A 10,364-nucleotide genomic window follows, 5' to 3' on the forward strand; every position below is an offset into this window, starting at 1 on the left:
ACTAAGAAACCAGGTAAGAAAAAGGGCACGCACCAAAGAGAGGAAGCATGAGAAACAGACAGCAAGACATCGTTGGAGGTTTGTCAGAGAACGAATTAAGGTAACAAGAGGAGTAGCAGATCGGAAAAGAGCAGGACAGGATGGGGATATAACAAATTCAGATAAGGAATGCTCAGGTTTTGGCTATTTTGGTAGTGTTTACACCACTGAACCAGAGGGGACAATACGAGAGTTTGGAGGCAAGGTGTGGCACAAATCATGTGAGAACATAAAAATCACTCCAGAGGTAATCAAGAGGAAACTGGAGAATATGCAGACCAGATAAATCACAGGGACCGGACAACATACATCCAAGGTTGTTGAATGAATTAAGCCTTTCATACATGGACTCCAATCGCGTCATTAAACACCATGCTGTACAACGCACCATGATGCACATCGTGTCAAACAAAGGAGAACGCAAGTTTCCCGCCGATGTGTGTCATATTTTGGTATGTTTTTTTACCCGATTTGTGTCATGATGCGCTTTACAGGTTGTTAAGCAATCTAACAACTCAAACCACCTGCGCCTGAGAGTGTTAAGCAGAGAGCTGAGTGTGCCCTTGGCTATATTATTGAACAATTCACTCAACAGTAGTAAGATACCGAACATTTGGCAACAGGCTAATGTAACAGCAATATGCAAAAAAAAAACGCAATCAACAAGACCCAAGTAATTATAGCCCCATTAGTTTCATGACAGTTGTGTGTAAAATCTATCTATCTATTGCTAGACGCCTCAATACCGCATGGGGTGGCCACAAACAAATCGCCTCCATGTCGCCCTGTTCCCTGCCATTTCACTGGCCTGCTCCCAACTCACACCCCCCTCTCTCATATACCTCTCCACTCCACCCCTCCATCTCATCCTCGGCCTCCCCCTCCCTCTCCCCCTCACTCACATACACTCTCCTCATCAGTCTCTCACTCTCCATCCTCTCCACATGGCCAAACCACCTCAGTGTGTTTCTCCTAACGCTTCCTATCACATCCACACAACACTCCTTCACTTCCTCATTTGTCAGTCTGTCTCTCCAGGTAACTCCACATCCACACCACAACACTCCTTCACATCGTCATTTGTCAGTCTCTCTCTCCACGTAACTCCACATCCACACCACAATGCTCCTTCACTTCCTCATTTGTCAGTCTGTCTCTACACGTAACTCCACATCCACATCCACACCACAATGCTCCTTCACTTCCTCATTTGTCAGTCTGTCTCTCCAAGTAACTCCACATCAACATCACTACGCTCCTTCACTTCCTCATTTGTCAGTCTGTCTCTCCACGTAACTCCACATCCACATCCACATCACAATGCTCCTTCACTTCCTCATTTGTCAGTCTGTCTCTTCACGTAACTCCACATCCACATCACAACGCTCCTTCACTTCATTTGTCAGTCTGTCTCTCCACTTTACCTCCACATCCACATCACAACGCTCCTTTATATGATGGGTATAAATACAAGGACCTTTGTAAAGTTGGATCACGCGTCCTTCAAGTACTTGCACCCAGCTCTAGTCACAAGCCACCTAGAATGTGGCAATTCAGTTTGGTCACCACACAGAAAGATATTACTTCAGTGGAAAACATTTAGAGGAAGGCAACCAAAATGCTACCTGGATTATCCTGGTAACTGCTGTATACAGCCTGGGCTGTTCCAAGTGCGGCTGCTCAGTACAGCCCTGGCTGCACAGGTGAATTACGAATATAGTGCCATGGTGACCAAGGCCGACCCATGCAAGGATGTTTGAGCCTTCAAAACCAAAACCTAAAAAAACATACATTCCACTAGGGAATCAGACACTGATGTTCATCCCTGCCTTTACCAAGGTAAATATTAAGCTAATATTTCGTTACTATATACTCTGGCATGTGTTCTCTCAATTCCTATGACAAAATTTGGTCTTTGGCAAATTTCATTTTTACCCCTATGTCTGCACACCACCAACACCTCCAAAAAACCACCATGCGCAGTTAACGGGATAAATTTGTCATACAAGGAACGCCTGCAAAACCTTGAACTTCCTACATTAGTATATAGAGACTTAGGGGAGATACAGTTTAAGTATTCAAAATCATCAAAGGTATTTATGACCACACAGCATCACCGAAAGTACATATTATAGCGGATGGAATTACAAGAGGACATTCATACAAGATAGAGAAAATAAGGAGCAATATCAAAATTTGACTATTATTTTACTGTGTGTGTGGTGAATGTATGGAACAGTAGTAGTAGTAGTAGTAGTAGTAGCAGTAGTGGTAGTAGCAGTAGTAGTGGTAGTAGCAGTAGTAGTAGCAGCAGTAGTAGTAATAATGTCCTCACTATTGCCCACAAAAGAAAGAACCTCCTCAATAAAACTCAATGTGGATATAGTAAAGGAAAGTCCTGCCTGTCTAAACTCATGGCTCACTATGACTGGCTGCTACAGAACCTGGCAGAGGTAAAGAAAGTGCATGTTGTGTTCTTAGACTTCGCCAAAGTTGACCATAGTATCCTACTTCATAAAATCAAGTCCCTTGGAGTATGTGGCAAGCTGGGAATATGACAATCTCCCTTCCTCACAAGAAGTTCCCAGTCAGTCGCAGCAGATGGTCACAAGTCTTAAAAAGCCACCATAGTTAGTGGAGTGCCACAGGGGTCGGACTTGGGTCCCCTCCTCTTCCTGACACACCTGGGCAATATTGACAATTAAGTGGGCTCATCCTTCCTCTCCTCATTTGCCAATGACACCAACATCAGTTGTACTGTCACCACTGAAGAGGAAGTGAACTACCGGCAGGAAGACCTTTACGCAGTCTACACTTGGGCTAGTAAACAACATGCATCTCAACAAGGACAATTTCTTAACATTGAGATGTGGCCCAAATCACAAGATCAAGGAGGCAACCACTCTGCATACTGAAAGGGGACATAAAATCAGCCCACAGTAACACGTTACATGCCTCGGAGTACACCTAAGCAACGACGCCACTTTCTAGCACCACATCATGGAAACTGTGAAGAAAGCAAAAGGGATGGTGGGCTGGGTGATGCAAACATTCACTTCCAGGGAGCCCAGAGTAATACTGACCCTCTGGAGAGCCCTGGTACAACCCACACCGGACTACTGCAGCCAGCTGTGGTCACCACACAGGAAAATCAACATCCAGAGACGTGAAACAGTGCAAAGGGCGTTCACCAAAAAGATCAGAGGGATGAGGTCCTTAACTACTGGTACTGCCTTGAAGAGCTGGGTCTGTACTCCCAGCAATGAAGAAGGGATTGTTACCAGGCCATCAGCATGTGGAAAGTCCTAGACCTGGTCCCAGACCCTACATCCTCTACAATGCAGCCCTACAACAATGAACGGGCCAGACGCAAGTGCACTAGAAGAGCCCTCCCGTCAAGAGCTCTGGAGCACATCAAGACCTTACTCTCATCCATGGGCCATTAAGGCCCAAAAATTTAGGTTAATTTTTGGAAAACTGCATTTCTCCATTTTGAAACCAAAATAATTTTTTCTGGTCAATTTTAGTGTGATTTGAATTTGACCTTCATTTTTGTCGGAAATCACTCATTTTGGAGATAGGCCTGCCCAAGTCTATCTCCAAAATGAGAGTTTTGACAAAAATGAAGGTCAAATTCATACAAATCACACTAAAATTGACCAGGGAAAAAATTTTTGGTTTCGAAATCGAGGATATGGATTCAACAGTACATACAGTATACCTACCTGGGGGGGGCCAACCTAAAATGGCAATTTTCAAGAAAAGTTCCTGAATAATCTGATACACTAAACCCACATGCCCTCAGCTTCTTTGAATTTGCATAACTCTTAACCCCTCACGCACTGTAAGTTTTCTGTAAGTGTGTGTAACGTGATCAGAGAAAATGCCCCAAGAGCAGGCTGGACTCGCACACAAAGGAAAGCATTCCCACGCATTTTATTTGCCCCAGAAATTGGTTATATTAGTATAAATTGTATACCATCATCTCCTTCGAGGTTCATACTATAAGATAAGCTAATAAACACACACTAATAAGTAAAAGTACTGTGAAAGTACCAAAATGAGGTGAGATTATCGTTGTTCAACAATGAAAATAACTGCCATACACTGTAGCACAAAACTTTGCCTGCATGATGCAAAAGCTAAACATATGTCTAGGTGCAGAAAATCACAAGCTTTCACGTGGTGCTGTCGGCATTCAGATACAACCAATCGAGTTCAAGTAAAGCGCCAAAAATCAAGTGTGCCCCCTTCCCCCTGAACTAACAATGGAGAGCATACCAACTATTTGAGAGTGCTGGCCTGGAAATATGCACTCTCCCCTATGATGTGTCAAATATTGATGCATTTCATGCTAAAACATAATTTTGGGTGAATATTTTTGTCCAGAACTGCCTAATCGGCATGCCTTCAGACCAGCACTGTAAGTATGTCATCAGTGCCTCTTCAGACTAACACCTTTTTGACTCATTTTCAGTCACTGTGAGCGAAGGGCTTAAAATTCTTACAGCACAACAGATGAAGGTCCTGTCAATAATGTTGGTCATTTCCACACTTCTTACACTTTGGGGAGGAAGGCAGAGCACCTTGACTGCATAGAAAATTCACACTTTCCTGATTTTTCTTATTAAAAAAAATAAAAAAAAAAAAAAAAGTGATGGTCTTGTATTCAGTCACAGCACACCCACTACACGTGGAAGTCATTATGGAAATGACTAAAGTACTGTAAGGAATATTTGAAATTTGAAAATCTAACACTATCAGTGATTTGATTGGCCTGCCTTTTGGCTGATTTTGGTTTCACTGGCCGTGACGTCTGAGCATGCTCTGTAGTGGCCTGACGTCAAGCCTGGGAGCTCCCATGACGGAGAAAGACCAACGTGAAAGTTTGAAACTGAAGGGGAGATCAGAGGTAATACCATATAGGATTTTTACGTTAAATAAACATTTCCGAAAACAAATGTATTGTGGAAGATTCAGAATAACATTGTCTACAATGTGGATAGGTCAGATTTCCTGCATTGAGAAATTTTTCTGAAATTAACCAAAATTTTCAATAAACTCCCAAAACAACAAGGTGCCCAGTGAAGAAGTTCAAAGTTGGACTCAACAAGTTCCGGAAAACATTGCCAGATGAACCCCCAGTACCAAGTTACACAGCCAACTGCCAGGAAGCCTCCAATTCCATACCAGACCAAGTGGACCTAAAAAGTAGGGACAACAGGACCGGAAGCAGCTGTGGACCACCATGACTGAGGCAACGACCTCTGAACAACACACGTAAACCAAGGAAGTACACCACCTCCTTAAAATAAATTGCTTCTCAAGGTTCATGTGGCTTTCAAGGTTACATAGTGTTGGATGAAGAAGCCTAAACTATACCTTCCCCCTTAAATATACTGCTTTTTGAGGTTTGACTAGCTTCCATGGTTACACTGTATTGGTTGGTTGGTAGATACTGTAGGTTACACTGTGCTGGTTAATAGATCCTGCAAGGATTTATGTAACTGAGGAGGGCAGTAAGGTGTAATAAACGAAATAAATCGCTTGGGGAAAGATGTTAGGGAGCTTCCTTAACCAACAAGAATACTGGCCAAGGTCACAGATGCCTTCTAACACAATAAATATGATGCTATAGTCACGGCGTACGACTCCGAAGTTGTCATTATCGTATTCTGGCAACCTACCATTCAAAAGTGCGTCTGATTTCATATCATATACACGAATCATATTACGGTAAAATTTCAATAGACCGGAATTCGCTTTTATTGGACTCAAGGAACTACCGGACTAAATTCCTATATATCAGAAAAAGTCTGATAAAGCCAGAAGCAGTCTAGACTGCCTGACCACTTCAGCTATGTTCACCACAATAAGGTAAATGAAAGACATGTTAATCAGTGTACAGTACAGTATTATTATATATAATGTACCATCTGATTAATGTGGTGAAGTTATAACACAGTACAGTACCACAGTTGTAGTCAAAACAGTTTAAAAACCATAGGTGCGATCTGGACTAATGTCTGATTTATCGGAAAAAGTCCGGATTGGCAGGGGGAAGTCCAGATGTCGCTCTTATTGGAATTTCGCATTTTTCAGAATGGCTTGGGCCCTAATTAGTCTGTTATAGTGAGGTCTTACTGTATCATGTATGAATATATTATACACGAACTTTACTATACATGAACATAATTATACACGAATCACATGCGTCTCATGTTACACACGAAATAAGACATTTGAATGGTATGTTGCCAGAGCACGATAATAACAACCTCAGAGTCGCAAGCCCCAACTATAGTAACACTGAGGTGCTATGGAGAGATGGAAGGGTTCCATACTCTTTTTACTCTAACCTGGCCTAAAATTGCCATCTCCTCATCTAGAATGCTGGCGTCAGAACGGCTCAACACTAGAGTGTGATGCTTGTCACAATTAAGTACATTCAAACTTCAATTTAAGGGACTTCAGATTTAAAGGACTCCATATTTTACCTGACAAATGGACAAGACCACTCAAAAATGATACGTAATGTCTAGGTTACACACATTAATATGCTTCTTTATACAAGGTGTCCGAGAGTTAAGTAAAAAACTTTGGGAAATGATAGAGGAGAGAATTCTAAGGAAAAAATGTTGTATGAACATGTGTCCAAATCCCAACCGTTATGGAGCTACATTTACTGATGACTTTATGGGCAAATTATGAAAACCATTTTCGCCCATATGGTCATCAGTAATTGTAGCTCCGTAATATGTAGTAAAATAATGGACATTTTCAAGTATGGGACAAGTTGATTCCCCATTTAGTCCCTTAAATCGAGCTTTGAGTGTACTATGAAGATTAACCCCTACGCACTAGTTGACGTGTATAGCCGTCACAATTTTGGGCAGGGAGCAACACTGGTTGACGTGTACATCCGCAAGCTTCTTTCCACCACCGTTTGAACTTTAACTTATCCTCACTCACTGATGGGACCACCTGGAGATGCAGGGATACTTTCATTTGAAAGAGGAAGAGTTGGTGAGTCTTATGAATCTTTAATTTTTTCGGTTCTATTATCGATTCAACCCCTAACTGAATTATGAGTTTTTTATTCATTTTTTCGTATTTTAGACAATTCTAAAACACTTTTCTTCTAATACATATTCATCACAAATTATTTTTATTTTACTCCTGAGGGTTAGGTTAGGTTATCTTCAAAAATAAAAAAAATTTGCCAAAAAAATGTCACAGAAGCATCTTGGAAGTGTCAAATTCCAAAAGAATGGATCAAAAACTTGTAATTCTGTCAGGGTTTGAAATGATAATTTTACCAATTTTTATCTAGCTATTATAGTTTGGCATAAATTAGCATTTGAAGCAAGCATACTTTCCCAAAATTGTGCTACTATAGTTTGGCAGAAATTAGGGTTTGAAGTAAGCGTACTTTTCCAAAATCATGAAATCCCCCCTAGGAAGGAGCATGCGACATCGGAACCCCGGCAAGTAGGGGTTAAGAATCGATTAACACCATCATGACAAGGTTAGTTTGGTTATGACTGATTTGTTAGGTTAGGTTCAACTCATGCAGGTTCTTAGCATATTTCAATGACGGATTTATTCTGTATCTGACTTCAAGCAACTTTATTTTTTGGATTTTATTCCCTATTACCTCATTTATTTTTCTTTCTATTCCCAATTGTACTTCAGGCAATTATTTTCAGTCTTTTTACTTCATTTTGTTCCCTATCTGACCCTAGGCAACTTTTTTTTTTTTTTTCCCCCCGATCTTTTTCGATCCTGTGGAGTCACATGGAGAGACAGGTTGACGAATGAGGATATAAAGGAGCATTGTGATGTGGATGTGATAGGAAGTGTTATGAGGAACACACTGAGGTGGTTTGGCCATGTGGAGAGGATGGAGGGTGAAAGACTGACGAAGAGAGTGTATGTGAGCGAGGTGGAGGGGGGAAGAGGGAGGGGGAGGCCGAGGATGAGACGGAGGGATGGGGTGGAGAGGTAAAAGAGAGGGGGGTAAGAGTTGGGAGCAGGGCAGTGAAATGGCGGGGGACAGGACGACGTGGAGGCGATTTGTTTGTGGCCACCCCAAGCGGGATTGAGGCGTCTGGCAATAGATAGATAGATCTTTTATTTCGATCTTACTTCAGGCCATGAATTCCTATTTCTATTGTGATTTTATTGCGAAACTAGCTTCACACACCAACAGGTGGTATGAGTCAATTACGATAAAATGAAGTTCCAAAATCGATCAAGATAAGCTAAAAATCGTAAAAAGAAAAAAAAAAAAAAGTCAAACACGTGTGCAACAAAAATTACAAACGAAGTCTCGGTGTCATACCAGCATCGCCAGCGTCCACCCCAATTCACCATTTCCCTCGTTTCCTCTCATTCCTCCACTATACTCTCCACTTCCAGAAAATCCACAAATCATCAGAATTCGTAAAATACAGGCAAAATATTCAAACGTACTTACCATCGCGAATAATTGCGATTTTCTCGGCCCCTCGACACACACACGCACTACGCTAAGAAACTGACGCGACAACAAGGCGTCGGGTCTTCAAATACTTAAAAAAAAAATTCCTCTTACGCTGAAGGACTTTTATTTGTTCAAACCCTATGAAAACTGCAAAAAAAAAATTTATCTACACGCGTCGAAAAGTATTTAATTACGTAACTTTTAACATTACTACCACGTGCTACAACACGAACTGTACCGTATTCAAGATACACAAACGTTTTAAATTTAAACATTGTAAAAGGTATAGTCCTAATACAACAAAATGTGGTGATGGGTCTGGCCTCACACCTTCAGCCAATACAGTTATGGCAAAAATATAGAGCTAGGCGAATTTAACAAGCAAGTAAATGATGGATAGACTATATCGACAAGTACTTGTGTTAGGCATTTTGTAAAACTGGACGGTTCTTCTCGTGCGGTTAGGAAGGTTACTAGCATCTCTTCCTTGGCGATTTATTTCTTATTGTTCCATTACTATATTCTTGTGTGTTATTCATGCATTCCATGTTGTATTAAAGAAATATAAGTATTCTCGTCGGGTAAGGAAACTCCCTAGCATCTCTTCCTTGGCGATTTAAGAGTATTTTTGGATATGGCTGGTTAATACCCTTCTGTACATTATTTATGCAAGGTATGGTAATATTGGAAGGATTTACGTAACAACGGGAGAGTAATATGTAATAAGATATATAAGAAATGTGTTAGGCAATATTAAAAGTGTTTATGTAACAGGGCAGTAATGTGCAATAGGCAAAATAAATCGCTTAGGAAAGGACTGTTACGCGATATTGGAAGTTATGCACCTGAACACGGCAGTTAGATGTTAGCAAAGTAAGTCATTTGGGAAAAGGTGCTGGGTGATACTGGAAGGATTTAGGCAACGCTAGGACTGTAGGTGTAATAAGCAAAATACATCGTTTGACAAATGGTGTTAGGGAGCTTCCTTCACTTACAACATCACGTCCAATGGCAGAACAACCCAGTACTGTGGCTCTACATCCTTTCCATAGCACTTCCTCGTGACTAGCATCATATTCTGGTGTCATCTCGTTTCACCTTGGCATTCAAGGTACAGACGGCAATTTTAGGCCAAGTTAGAATGAAAAGAGTATAAAATCTGTCATCCTTTCTACATCACTACTTGACTAGCACAGAACAACAATATACAGCACTATGACTCTACATCCTTTCCATAGAACTTCTTTGTGTCTAGCATAGAAAAACTACTATGGCTCTATATCCTTTCCATAGAACTTCTTTGTGACTAGCATCATTCTGGTGTTATCTATTATTACAACTCAGTACTGAGGATGGATAGATAGCAATTTTAGGTCAAGTTAGAGTGAAAAGGTAATGCAACCTGTCATCCTTTCCACAGCACTTCTTGACTAGCACAAAGACAATACTACAGCTCTACATCCTATCCATAGCACCTCTTCATGACTAGAATCACATTCTAGTGTTAATCTGTTGTTACATATCCGCACTGAAGTTAGTGATGGCAATAAAGACACCAACTATATAATTTCCCCATAGCATTTCTTCGTGACTAGCATCATATTCTCGTGTTAATCTATTGTTGCAACTGTATCAACGGGCAGACGCCTTAATCCCATATGGGGTGGCCACAAACAAACTGCCTCATGTCGCCCTGCCCCCTGCCATTTCACTGCCCTCCCCCAAATTTGCATCCCCTCTCTCATATACCTCTATACTCCATTCCTCCATATCATCCTTGGTCTCCCCCTCCCTCTTACTCACATACTCTCCTAGTTAGTCTCATACCTCTCTGCTCCAT

The sequence above is a fragment of the Coenobita brevimanus genome, chromosome 49 (assembly GCF_032717465.1).
Source record: "Coenobita brevimanus isolate Jiangsu-jjx chromosome 49, ASM3271746v2, whole genome shotgun sequence".
In the NCBI taxonomy this organism is placed as follows: domain Eukaryota; kingdom Metazoa; phylum Arthropoda; class Malacostraca; order Decapoda; family Coenobitidae; genus Coenobita; species Coenobita brevimanus.